Source organism: Arachis ipaensis, chromosome B5, assembly GCF_059453495.1.
Source record: "Arachis ipaensis isolate K30076 ecotype BB chromosome B5, ASM5945349v1, whole genome shotgun sequence".
NCBI classification, from domain to species: domain Eukaryota; kingdom Viridiplantae; phylum Streptophyta; class Magnoliopsida; order Fabales; family Fabaceae; genus Arachis; species Arachis ipaensis.
The window spans coordinates 55,551,189-55,564,208 of record NC_142440.1 but is presented as its reverse complement, the minus strand read 5'-3'; the positions used below and the strand labels follow the sequence as shown (position 1 = coordinate 55,564,208).

Sequence of the window (13,020 nt, the reverse complement as noted above, 5' to 3'; positions counted from 1 at the left end):
GAGCTGAGGATTCAACTCAAAGCTACTGACTCCAATGGAGGGTATGCAGATACTACTCCCATATGAAGCAGTAGAGGGGTTAGAATATGACCCCAGAGTCCTCCTGGACTGTTCATTTCCACTTAGGTCCATGATGGAGAAAGGGGAGATGATGTAAAATAGAAAAAATATTTTTATTTATTTATTTATTAATTTATTTCGAAAATAAAATAAATCAAAATAAAATAAATAAAAATGAGTAAAAGGTTTTCGAATAAGTGAGGAGAGAGAAAGTGGTTAGGAGATTTTGAAAAAGATATGCTGATTTTTGAAAAAGGTTTTAAATTTTGAAATAAAAATCTGAATTTTTGAAATATATTTCGAAAATTTGTTTTTAAAATAGAGAGAAAAGATATTTTTGATTTTTAAGAAGAAAGAGAAAAACAATAAGATAGCACAAGATTTAAAATTTTTAGATCTAATGCTCCTTATTTTTGAAAATTTTGGAGGGAAAACACCAAGGAACACCAAACTTAAAAATTTTAAGATCAAGACACAAGAAAAACTCAAGAACACTTTGAAGACTCACAAGAACACAAGAACATGAAGGAAGAACACCAAACTTAAAATTTTTTTGAAAACCAAAATAAATTTTTCGAAAATCAAGGGAAATCAACAGGAAAACACCAAACTTAAAGTTTGGCACAAAATTTAATAGAGAAAATATTATTTTTGAAAAAAAAGTTTTAAAAAGAGTGTACCAAACTGCCACGGGCTTAGACTAACGCTCTAGCCAATTGGGCAGTAAAATGTAACACTTGTTTTAAAGAAGGGTATTTTTAACCAAGAACAATAATAAGAGACTTTAAACCAAAAAGAAAAATTTTCCTAATCTAAGCAACAAAATAAACCATCAGTTGTTCAAAAATGAACAATCCCCGGCAACGGCGCCAAAAACTTGGTGCACGAATTGTGAATCACACTTTTCCCAACTCGTACCACTAACCAGCAAGTGCACTGGGTCGTCCAAGTAATACCTTACGTGAGTAAGGGTCGAATCCCACGGAAATTGTTGGTTTGAAGCAATCTATGGTTATCTTGTAAATCTTAGTCAGTTGAATTGCGAATAACCAAGAAAGCATAAATTAAGGGTTACTTGTTATGCAGTAATGGAGAATATGTTGGAGTTTTGGAGATGCTTTATCTTCTGAATCTCTGCTTTCCTCTGTCTTCTAGTTCACGCACGCACGTCCTCCTATGGCAAGCTGTGTGTTGGTGGATCACCGTTGTCAATGGCTACCTTCCATCCTTCTAGTGAAAACTACGCTCACGCGCTCTGTCACAGCACGGCTAATCACCGGTTGGTTCTCGATCCGGTTGGAATAGGATTTACTATCCTTTTGCGTCTGTCACTAACGCCCAACCTTCAGGAGTTTGAAGCTCGTCATAGTCATTCAATCCTTGAATCCTACTCGGAATACCACAGACAAGGTTTAGACTTTCCGGATTCTCATAAATGCCGCCATCAGTTCTAGCTTATACCACGGAGATTCTGATTAAGGAATCTAAGAGATACTCATTCAATCATATATAGAACGGAGGTGGTTGTCAGGCACACGTTCATGATTTGAGGGAGGTGATGAGTGTCACAGATCATCACCTCCATCACAGTTAAGCGCGAATGAACATCTTAGATAGGAACAAGCGTGTTTGAATGGAAAACAGAAATACTTGCATTAATTCATCGAGACACAGCAGAGCTCCTCACCCCCAACAATGGGGTTTAGAGACTCATGCTGTCAGAGAATACAAAGGTTAGATTTAAAATGTCATGAGATGTCAAAATAAGTCTCTAAAAGTTGTTTAAATACTAAACTAGTAGCCTAGGTTTACAAAAAATGAGTGAAGTATGATGGATAATGCAGAGATCCACTTCTGGGGCCCACTTGGTGTGTGCTGGGCTGAGATTTAAGCAATTCACGTGCAGAGGCCATTTGTGGAGTTGAACGCCAGTTTTTGTGCCAGTTTGGGCGTTCAACTCCAGCTTTTGATCCTTTTCTGGCGCTGGATGCCAGAATTGGGCAGAGAACTGGCGTTGAATGCCAGTTTACGTCATCTATCCTTATGGAACGTATGGACTATTATATATTGCTGGAAAGCCCTGAATGTCTACTTTCCAACGCAATTGGAAGCATGCCATTTCGAGTTCTGTAGCTCCCGAAAATCCACTTTGAGTGCAGAGAGGTCAGAATCCAACAGCATCAGCAGTCCTTTTTCAGCCTGAATCAGATTTTTGCTCAGCTCCTTCAATTTCAACCAGAAAAATACCTGAAATTACAGAAAAACACACAACTCATAGTAAAGTCTAGAAATATTAATTTTTCCTAAAAACTAATGGAAATAAACTAAAAACTAACTAGAGTATATTCAAAACTATATGAAATTAACCCCAAAAAGCGTATAAAATATCCACTCATCAGTGCTGATGCAAGACAAAAATGTGGTGGCTTATGCTTCCTGGCAACTAAGACCTCATGAATGAAATTATTCGACGCATGACTTGGTGTTGGCTGCAGTAGTGTTTGCTCTGAAGATCTGGAGGCACTATTTGTATGGCGCTCAACTAGAAGTTTTCTCCGACCAGAAAAGTTTAAAGTACATCTTTGGCCAGAAAGATCTTAATATGCGACAATGAAGGTGGATGGAATTCCTGAAGGACTATGATTTTAAGTTAAGTTATCTCCTAGGGAAAGCGAACGTTGTGGCAGATGACTTAAGCAGGAAAAATTTGAGTATCTCTTGGATGATGATAAAGGAAGAAAAGCTACTCGCAGAATTTGAGGACCTTAAGTTGGCTATGACTGAGACGTCAAGTGGAATACATTTGGCGCAGTTGCATATAACACCAGATTTTAAGATTAGTATTCAGCAAGCACAAGGACATGACTCAGAAATAATGACGATGCTGAGACGGATGAAAGCAGAGGAACCAGAAGCTGTAAGACAGGATCGTAGCGGTCTATCGAGGTACAAGAACAGAATTTGTGTACCTAATTCTGGAGATTTGTGACAAAGGATTCTTGTGGAAGCTCATCAAAGTAGATTTTCTATGCATCCTGGAGTGACAAAGTTGTATCAAAATTTGAAACAAATGTTCTGGTGGCCAGGCATAAAGAAAGAGATAGCTGATTATGTCTCAAAATGTTTAACTTGCCAGAAGGTGCTGGTGGAACATCAGAAGCTGCCAGAAACCCTGTAACCCTTGGAAATACCACAATGGAAATTGGAGCAGATCAGTATGGATTTTGTCACGAGATTGCCAATGACCTCAGCAGGACATGATTCCATCTGGGTAATTGTGGACAGGTTGACAAAGTCAGCGCACTTCCTTCAGATTCGAGTTGACTATTGACGTTAAGATTTTTGCCAGTAAAGAAGTTCATAAAAACAGTCGCGTTGTAGATATAGTCTCTAAACCAAAAAAAATCCCTTCGTGTAAACGTTTTAGTTGTCACAAGTAACAAACCCCTTTTAAAATTGATAACCGTATATTTAAACCTCGGGTCGTCTTCTCAAGGAACTGCAGGGAAGTATGTTCTTATTATTGGTTATGGAGGCTGTAAAATTGGGGTTGAGAGTGAAGAGTAGATATGACAAATAATTTAAATGGCAATTAAAAAAATAAATACTGTAAAGCAAACTTTTGGCAAGGTAAGAGAAATTGGAAGTCCAACCTAGTTATTCCTCTCAACAATAGTGAAAGTTGAATCTTAATTCCACTTAGTTAACCTTTACTAAAGTAAAGGAAAGTCAAGGGACTAATTAGTTTGACCTTCGAATCCTATTTATTTCCTAAGAAAAAGTTGGGATTATTGAAGTTCAGTTCAATTAGCAAGATAACGATTATCAATTCTGTTGAGTTTAATAATGTTGAGTTACTGATTTATTAACCAAGACCAAAAAGGGATAAAGTAAAATTGTTGGAATAAAAATGTCCTTAGATGGGAACCAATAATAACTTAAATTAAAGAGAACAATAATAAACTGAAATACCTCAAATAATCATTAATTCAAATAATAATCTGTAACATGGAATAATTCATAAGCCAATTGGGCAACATCTGTAGATACGAATAAAAGCATTAAAGTAAAAGTAGCATAGAAACATAAATTAAAGTAAATATTAAACCTGGATCGAGAGTCACTATCTTTTGAAAACTAAGAGAAGTCCTTAATCCTAATCCTAAGAAAGAGAGGAGAGAATCTCCCTCTCAAAACTAAATATAAATCATGGAAAGTAATAAAAATTCGAGCTCTCTTTTGAATGGATGCATTCCCCCACTTTATAGCCTCTAGTCTGTGTGTTCTGTACCTGGATCTGGGCCAAAAGGGCTTCAGAAATCGGTGGGGGCATATTCTGTAAATTCTGATACGTGGCCTCTGTCACGCGTCCGCGTGGGTCACACGGTCGCGTCATCTGGAGTTTTCCTTGTGGCGCGGTCGCGTCAGTCACGCATCCGCATCGAATGCGCTATGCTCAAGTCGCGCGGCCGCGTCAGTAATGCGGCCGCGTCGCTGCTTCTTCGCTCCTGGCACGCGATCGGGTCGTCCATGCGATCGCGTGGATGCCAGTTTCTTCAAAACTCCGTTTCGCACTTTCCTTCCATTTTTGTACGTTTCCTTTTTCATCCTTTAAGTCATTCTGTCTTAGAAAATCTGAAACTATTCAACACACTAATCACAGCATCGAATGGAAATAAAGGTAATTAAAATAATTAATTTTAAAGCTTAGGAAACATATTTTTTTCACGTACATCACATAATAAGGAAGGGAAAGTAAAACCATGCAATTAATATGAATAAGTGGGTGAAGGATTGAATAAATCATTCAAACTAAGCACAAAATAACTCATGAAATATGGGTTTATCAACTATACTTTAGAAAGGTTGGCACTGATATATATTCAAGAAATCGTATGATTGCACGGGATACCTTCGTCAATTGTTTCAGATCGAGATCTGATGTTTACTTCTAGATTCTGGGGAGCTTTTCAGAAAGCATTGGGGACAAAATTACACATGAGTACATCATACTATCCTTAGACAGACGAAAAATCAGAGCAGACAATCCAAACATTAGAAGACATGCTAAGATCTTGTGTGATGGATAACCAAGGCAGTTGGGATAAGTATTTGCCATTGATTGAGTTCGTCTACAACAACAGTTACCAACAAAATATCGGGATGGCACCATATGAAGCTCTCTATAGAAGAAGATGTCAGAAAACATCGTGTTAGAATGAGACAGAAAAGCTAGTGTTTTGGGTCCAGACTTAGTGCAAGAAACTATTGAAAAGATAAAGGGGATTCGTCAGAAGATCCAGACAGAACAAAGCCGTCAAAAGAGCTATGCCGATAATAGACGTAGACCCTTAGAGTTTGGCGAGAGAGACCATATCTCTCTAAAAGTAACCCCGACTACTGGAATAGGTAGAGCCCTTAAAACTAAAAAGCTTAACCCTCGATATATAGGACCTTTCCAAATACTTAAAAGAGTCAGTCTAGTAGATTATCAAATAGCCCTTCCTCCATACTTATCAAACCTTCATGATGTTTTTTATGTCTCACAACTTAAGAAATATATCCCAGATGAGAGTCACATTTTACAACCAGAGACGGTACAGTTACAAAATGATTTGACATATCAAGTATCACCAGTTTAGATCGTAGAAAGAAGTGATAAGTAGCTAACAGGCAAAATTGTTCGCTTAGTCAAAGTAGCACGGCGACCAACAGAAGAAGAAGAGCACACTTGAGAACTGGAAGATAGGATGAAGGTTGATTACCCACGTCTGTTCTCAGGTAAATGAAACTTTAAGGGTAGAATTTTATTTTTGGAGGGTAGAATGTAACAACCTCGGTTTTCGAGTACGCGAGACCTTTTCAGAAAGTACAGATTTCTCCGGAAGATCAGTAAGGGGAAAACCTCTGATATATCATCAAGTATCTCAATTCTCATTGTCATTGTGTCATCTTTAAGCTATAACCTCTTTTGGGGCAAGCTCAACATTGCAATCACGAAAAACCTAGTTTTTGAACCGTATCGATTGGGAGTTTTGATTCTGGTTTCCATAAGTAGTCTCAGTTTGACAAACTGGACTTGATTCATGAGAGAAGGGAGATAATAGGATAATATTATCATTATATGAGTATTATACACTTCCTGAATAATATTATAAGGTTACCTGTTAAGTTTTAGTTAAAAATAGAAAATCGGTTTAACCGGGTTCACAGTTTACTGGTGCAGCTTAGCACCAACACCCTCTGATGGCTCTAGCAATGCTAAGGCCTCATTAGACATATTTTATTCTCATAATAAATATTTTACTAGTGTCATTTATGCTAGTAGTTCAGAAAATAATTTTTAGAGATGGTGTTACAAGTGTTCCGATACATATAGTTTTAGTAGTTATACACCTGAGATATTTTAATATTATTTTAATCCACCTCCAAGCCAACAAATCACAACTCAACCAACACCCCCAAAAGCCCCAAGGCTGGTTCATTTTCACTTTGTGGCCGAAATTTCCAAGAGATAAAAAGAGAGAAAAGTTCTTAGTTCCAAATCTTCAAAGCTTGATTTCTACTGAACTAAAACTCAAATCAAAATTCCAATCCGACCAAAATGATCCTCTCTTCTTTCTTTACATGATCATATGAATTATCAAGGCAGAAATCAAGGTGAGTTGGCTGCACCATCTCCCTTTTTCTTTGGTTTCAAGGAAACATGCTTAAACATGTGTTTTCTTAATGTTCTTCCTTAGGAATCATGCTTAACTTGACTTGAGGACCAAGAAATGTTAATTTCCAGAAACTCTAAGGTGATAAATCCCTTCCTAATGTGCCGAGTGAGATTTGGTCAGTTGAGGAATTTTGGATTTAAAGTTGTTCTTGATGTGATTTAGGAGGAAAAAGTGCTTAAGAACCACCTGAAAGTATAACCAAATTTGGAGCAGCAAAACCAGGTAGGGTGTGGCAAAATTAATCTTGATTATTTGTGTTTGAGTTGTGTGAATGTTGTATGGTTTGGCTGTGCTAAAAATTAGTTGCATATATGATTGATTCTTGGTGAAAATTTGGTGAAATTTTGATGAAATTTGATGAAATTAAAGCATTGAGTTTGTGTTCTTGGAGCAGCTGGAAAATGAAACCCTAGGTCCTAAAATGAGGTTCAATTTGTGTTGAAATCATGTAGAAAAGATGGGGTTTTGGTGGCTGGGAATTTATTATGAATTATAGTAAAAATCGGTTGCTGAAAAGACTGAAAAACGGGTAAAAACAGAGAAAGAATTTGAAGAATTTACCAAGAACATTAAGAACACTTTGAATGTGATGAAGAACATGGAAGAACAGGATTTAGATCTTAAAAAGGACAAGGAAGTAAAATTTTTGGTGTTTGGGGGGTTATTTGGTAATTTCTAAAAGTTAGGGTGGTTAAAGTAGAAATTTTAAAGTTACGGGTGGTAAAAAGTGGATTTTAAAGGTTAAAAGTTAAAGTAGGGTAATTTTCGAAAATTTAACGATAAAATAATAAATAATAATAAAATATTAAATAATAATATTTAATTAAAAATGATATTTTAATAAAATAATAAATTAATACTGAAAAGACAGCTTTCTGTAAAAGCTTTAGAAAGACAACTTTAAGCGCAGAATCTCATAATTACCTTCATAAAACACTTAGGGAGTGGTAATAACATGTTAGTGAGGCAAAGATAACTGAAAGATAAAAAGCTAAAGAAAAGATAAGAACCAAAGAAAAGTTTGTAAAGTTTTAATAACAAAAAAACAGACAGAGATTAGTGAATGAACTAAGGTTAGGTATTTGATGAGCGGATAATTTATACCCTTTTTGGCATTGTTTTTATATAGTTTTTACTATGTTTTAATTACTTTTTTTATATTTTTATTATTTTTTATTCAAAAATTACATTTCTGGACTTTACTATGAGTTTGTTTATTTTTCTGTGATTTCAGGTCTTTTCTGGCTGAAATTGAGGTACCTGAGCAAAAATCTGATTCAGAGGCTGAAAAAGGACTGCAGATGCTGCTGGATTCTAACCTCGTTGCACTCGAAAAGGATTTTCTGGAGCTACAGAAGCCCCATTGGAGCTCTCTCACTTGCATGGAAATTAGACATCCTGGGCTTTCCAGCAATATATAATAGTCCATACTTTGCCCGAGATTTGATGGCCCAAACTGGCGTTCAAAGTCAGCGTACAATTTCTGGCGAAAAACACCTAAACTGGCACCAAAGCTGGCGTTTAACTCCAGGAACAGCCTAAGCACGAAAAAGCTTCAATGCTCAGCCCAAGCACACACCAAGTGGGCCCCAAAAGTGGATTTCTGCACTATCTGCACTTAGTTACTCATATTCTATAAACCCTAAGTTACTAGTTTAGTATAAAAACTACTTTTAGAGATTTATTTTACGTCTTTTGACCATCTTATGTTCCTTTTTTGATATTGTACATGTTTGGAGGCTGGCCTCACGGCTATGCCTTGACCTTTCACTTATGTATTTTCTACGGTGGAGTTTCTACACCCCATAGATTAAGGTGTGGAGCTCTGCTGTTCTTCATGAATTAATACAGGTACTATTATTTTTTTATTAAATTCACGCCTACTTCTTCTCTTAGATATTCACTCGCACTTAAACCTGATGAATGTGATGACCCGTGACACTCATCAACATTCTCACTTACGAACGCGTGCCTGACAACCACTTCTGTTCTATCTGCAATAGCTTGAGTGCGTATCTCTTGGCCTCCTGGTTAACGACGCATGGTTGCCTCTCCTGACAACAGAGAATTCCATTCTGTGAGATCAGAGTCTTCGTGGTATAGGCTAGAACCATTGGCAGCATTCCTGAGATCCGGAAAGTCTAAACCTTGTCTGTGGTATTCTGAGTAGGATCTGGGAAGGGATGACTGTGACGAGCTTCAAACCTACGAATGTGGGGCACAAGTGACAGTGTGCAAAAGGACAATGGTCTTATTCCAACGCTAGCGGGAACCGACATATGATTAGCCGTGCGGTGACAGCGCATCCAAGAGGATCATACAGCTTGCCATGGAAAGAGGTAACGCATGGTTGGAAGAAGGTAGTAGGAAAGCAGAAGTTCAGAAGCAACAAAGCATTTCCAGACGCTTATCTTAAATTCCCACCAATGAATTACATATGTATCTCTATTTTATTTTCTGTTTTATTTATATTCTAATTATCAAAACCTCATAACCATTTGAATCTACCTAACTGAGATTTACAAGGATGACCATAGCTTGCTTCAAGCCGACAATCTCCGTGGGAATGACCCTTACTCACGTAAGGTTTATTACTTGGATGACCCAGTGCACTTGCTGGTTAGTTGTGCGGAGTTGTGAAAAAAGTTGAGATTAAGATCGTGCGTACAAAGTTTTTGGCGCCATTATTAGAGATCACAATTTTGCACACCAAGTTTTTGGCGCCGTTACCAGGGATTGTTCGAGTTTGGACAACTGACGGTTCATCTTGTTGCTCAGATTAGGTAACTTTATTTTAATTTGAACCTTTTTGTTTTTATTATTCTTATTTTCGAAAAATAAAAAAAAATATAAAATCATAAAATTAAAAATATTTTTGTGTTTCTTCTTTGAGTCTAGAGTAAAGTTTTAAGTTTGGTGTCAATTGCATCTTTATAATTTTCTAAAAATTATTTTCGAAAATTTCATGCATTGCAGTCTTCATGATCTTCAGGTTGTTCTTAGCCAGTCTTCTTGTTTGATCTTCATATTTTCTTGATTTGTGTCTTTTCTTGTTTTTCATATGCATTTTCAATTTGTTAATGACTAAAGAATAAAAATTTTTAAGTTTGGTGTCTTGCATGTTTTCTTTTCTTGAAATTTTTTTTTAAATAAGTTCTTGGTGTTCATCTTGACATTCAAAGTGTTCTTGGTGTTCATCTTGACATTCATAGTGTTCTTGCATGCATCACATGTTTTGATCCAAAATTTTCATGCATTGAGTCTTTGGGTTGTTTTTCTCTTTCTTCATTGAAAATTCAAAAATAAAAAAAATCAAAAAAATATCTTCCTCTTATTTCACTCATAATTTTCGAAATTATGATTTGATTTAGTCAAAAATTTTTAAAATTTAGTTATTTCTTATGAGTGAAATCAAATTTTCAATTTAAAAATCTTATCTTTTTCAAATCTTTTTCAAAAATCAAATCTTTTTCATTTTTCTTTCATAATTTTCGCAAATTCCAAAATGATTTTCAAAAATATTTTTCTTATTTTGTTTCATAATTTCAAATCTTTACTAACAATTAATGTGATTGATTCAAAAAAAATATTAAGTTTGTTACTTGCCTAGTAAGAAAGGCTCAATCTTTAAACTCTAGAATCATATATTTTTAGTTTCTTGTTAGTCAAGTAATCAACTTTAATTTTCAAAATCAAATCTTTTTAAATGTCTTTTTCAAATCTTTTTCAAATTAAGTTTCAATCACATCTTTTTCAAAATCAATTTCAAAATCTTTTCTAACTTCCTTTCTAACTTCTTACCTTTTTAAAATTGATTTTCAAATTTTTTAATCAATCCTATCTTTTTGTTTCAATCATATCTTTTTCAAAACTATCTAACTAATTCTCTCTCTCTAATTTTCGAAAATCACCTTTCTCTTTTTCAAAATTCCTTTTTAATTAACTAATTATTTTAAATTTTAATTTTAATTTTATTTTAATTTATTTAATTTTCGAAATTCCCTCTCTCTCATCTCCTTCTAATTATTTATTTATTTACTAACAATTCTCTTCATCTCAAAATTTGAACCCTCTCTTCCTCTTGGTGTTCGAATTTCTCTTATTCTATTCTTCTACTCTTATACTCATATACAGGAATCTCTATACTGTGACATAGAGGATTCCATATTTTCTTTTCTGTTTTCTTCTTTTTCATATGAGTAGGAATAAGGATAAGAACATTCTTGTTGAAGCTGATCCTGAACCTGAAAGGACTCTGAAGAGGAAGCTAAGGGAAGCCAAAGCACAACACTCTGGAGAAAATCTGACAGAAATTTTCGAAAAAGAAGAAAACATGGCCGAAAATAATAACAATGCAAGGAAGATGCTTGGTGACTTTACCGCACCAAATTCCAATTTACATGGAAGAAGCATCTCAATTCCTGCCATTGGAGCAAACAACTTTGAGCTTAAACCTCAATTAGTTTCTTTGATGCAACAGAACTGCAAGTTTCATGGACTTCCATCTGAAGATCCTTTTCAGTTCTTAACTGAGTTCTTGCAGATCTGTGATACTGTTAAGACCAATGGGGTTGATCCCGAGGTCTATAGGCTTATGCTTTTCCCATTTGCTGTAAGAGACAGAGCTAGAATATGGTTAGACTCTCAACCTAAGGATAGCCTGAACTCTTGGGATAAGCTGGTCACAGCTTTCTTAGCCAAGTTCTTTCCTCCTCAAAAGCTTAGTAAGCTTAGAGTGGCTGTTCAAACCTTCAGACAAAAGGAAGGTGAATCCCTCTATGAAGCTTGGGAGAGATACAAGGAACTGACCAAAAGGTGTCCTTCTGACATGCTTTTAGAATGGACCATCCTGGATATATTCTGTGATGGTCTGTCTAAGTTATCAAAGATGTCACTGGACCATTCTGTAGATGGATCCATTCACCTAAAGAAAACGCCTGCAGAAGCTCAAGAACTCATTGACATGGTTGCAAATAACCAGTTCATGTACACTTCTGAAAGGAATCCTGTGAATAATGGGACGCCCGTGAGGAAGGGAGTTCTTAAAATTGATACTCTGAATGCCATATTGGCTCAGAATAAAATATTAACTCAGGAAGTCAATATGATCTCTCAGAGTCTGAATGGATTGAAGGAATCATCCAACAGTACTAAAGAGGCATCTTCTGAAGAAGAAGCTTATGATCCTAAGAACCCTGCAATAGCAGAGGTGAATTACATGGGTGAACCCTATGAAAACACCTATAATCCCTCATGGAGAAATCATCCAAATTTCTCATGGAAGGATCAATAAAAGCCTCAACTAGGCTTTAACAATGGTGGAAGAAACAGGTTTAGCAATAGCAAGCCTTTTCCATCATCCACTCAGTAAAAGACAGAGAACTCTAAGCAGGATCCATCTAGCTTAGCAAACATAGTCTCTGATCTATCTAAGGCCACCCTAAGTTTCATGAATGAAACGAGGTCCTCCATTAGAAATTTGGAGGCACAAGTGGGCCAGCTAAGTAAAAGGGTCACTGAAACCCCTCCCAGTACTCTCCCAAGCAATACAGAAGAGAATCCAAAAAGAGAGTGCAAGGCCATTGATTTAACCATCATGGCCAAACCTACAAGGGAGGGAGAGAACGTGAATCCCAGTGAGGAAGACCTCCTGGGATGTCCAGTGATCAACAAGGAGTTTCCCTCTGAGGAACCAAAGGAATCTGAGGCTCATCTAGAGACCATAGAGATTCCATTGAACCTCCTTATGCCATTCATGAGCTCTGATGAGTATTCTTCTTCTAAAGAGAATGAAGATGTCACTGAAGAGCAAGTTGCCAAGTACCTTGGTGCAATCATGAAGCTGAATGCCAAATTATTTGGTAATGAGACTTGGGAAGATGAACCTCCCTTGCTCATCAATGAATTAAGTGATCTGGATCAACTGAGATTGCCTCAGAAGAAACAGAATGCTGGAAAGTTCTTAATACCTTGTATCATAGGCACTATGACCTTTGAGAAGGCTCTATGTGACCTTGGATCAGGGATAAACCTCATGCCACTCTCCGTAATGGAGAAACTGGGAATCTTCGAGGTGCAACCTACCAGAATCTCATTAGAGATGGCAGACAACTCAAGAAAACAGGCTTATGGACAAGTAGAGGACGTGCTAGTAAAGGTTAAAGGCCTTTACATCCCTGCTAATTTCATAATCCTAGACACTGAAAAGGATGAGGATGAATCCATCATCCTTGGAAGA

The 13,020-nt window shown here is 36.4% G+C and overlaps 1 non-coding gene across 1 annotated transcript; it reads right to left on the bottom strand.

Annotated features, from left to right (window-relative positions):
• Nucleotides 1-11,508: 11,508 nt before the first annotated feature.
• On the bottom strand, nt 11,509-11,616 carry LOC148564242 (small nucleolar RNA R71). Its single transcript, XR_015884474.1, has one exon. It is a non-coding gene; the product is annotated as a small nucleolar RNA R71 (small nucleolar RNA).
• Nucleotides 11,617-13,020: the final 1,404 nt, after the last annotated feature.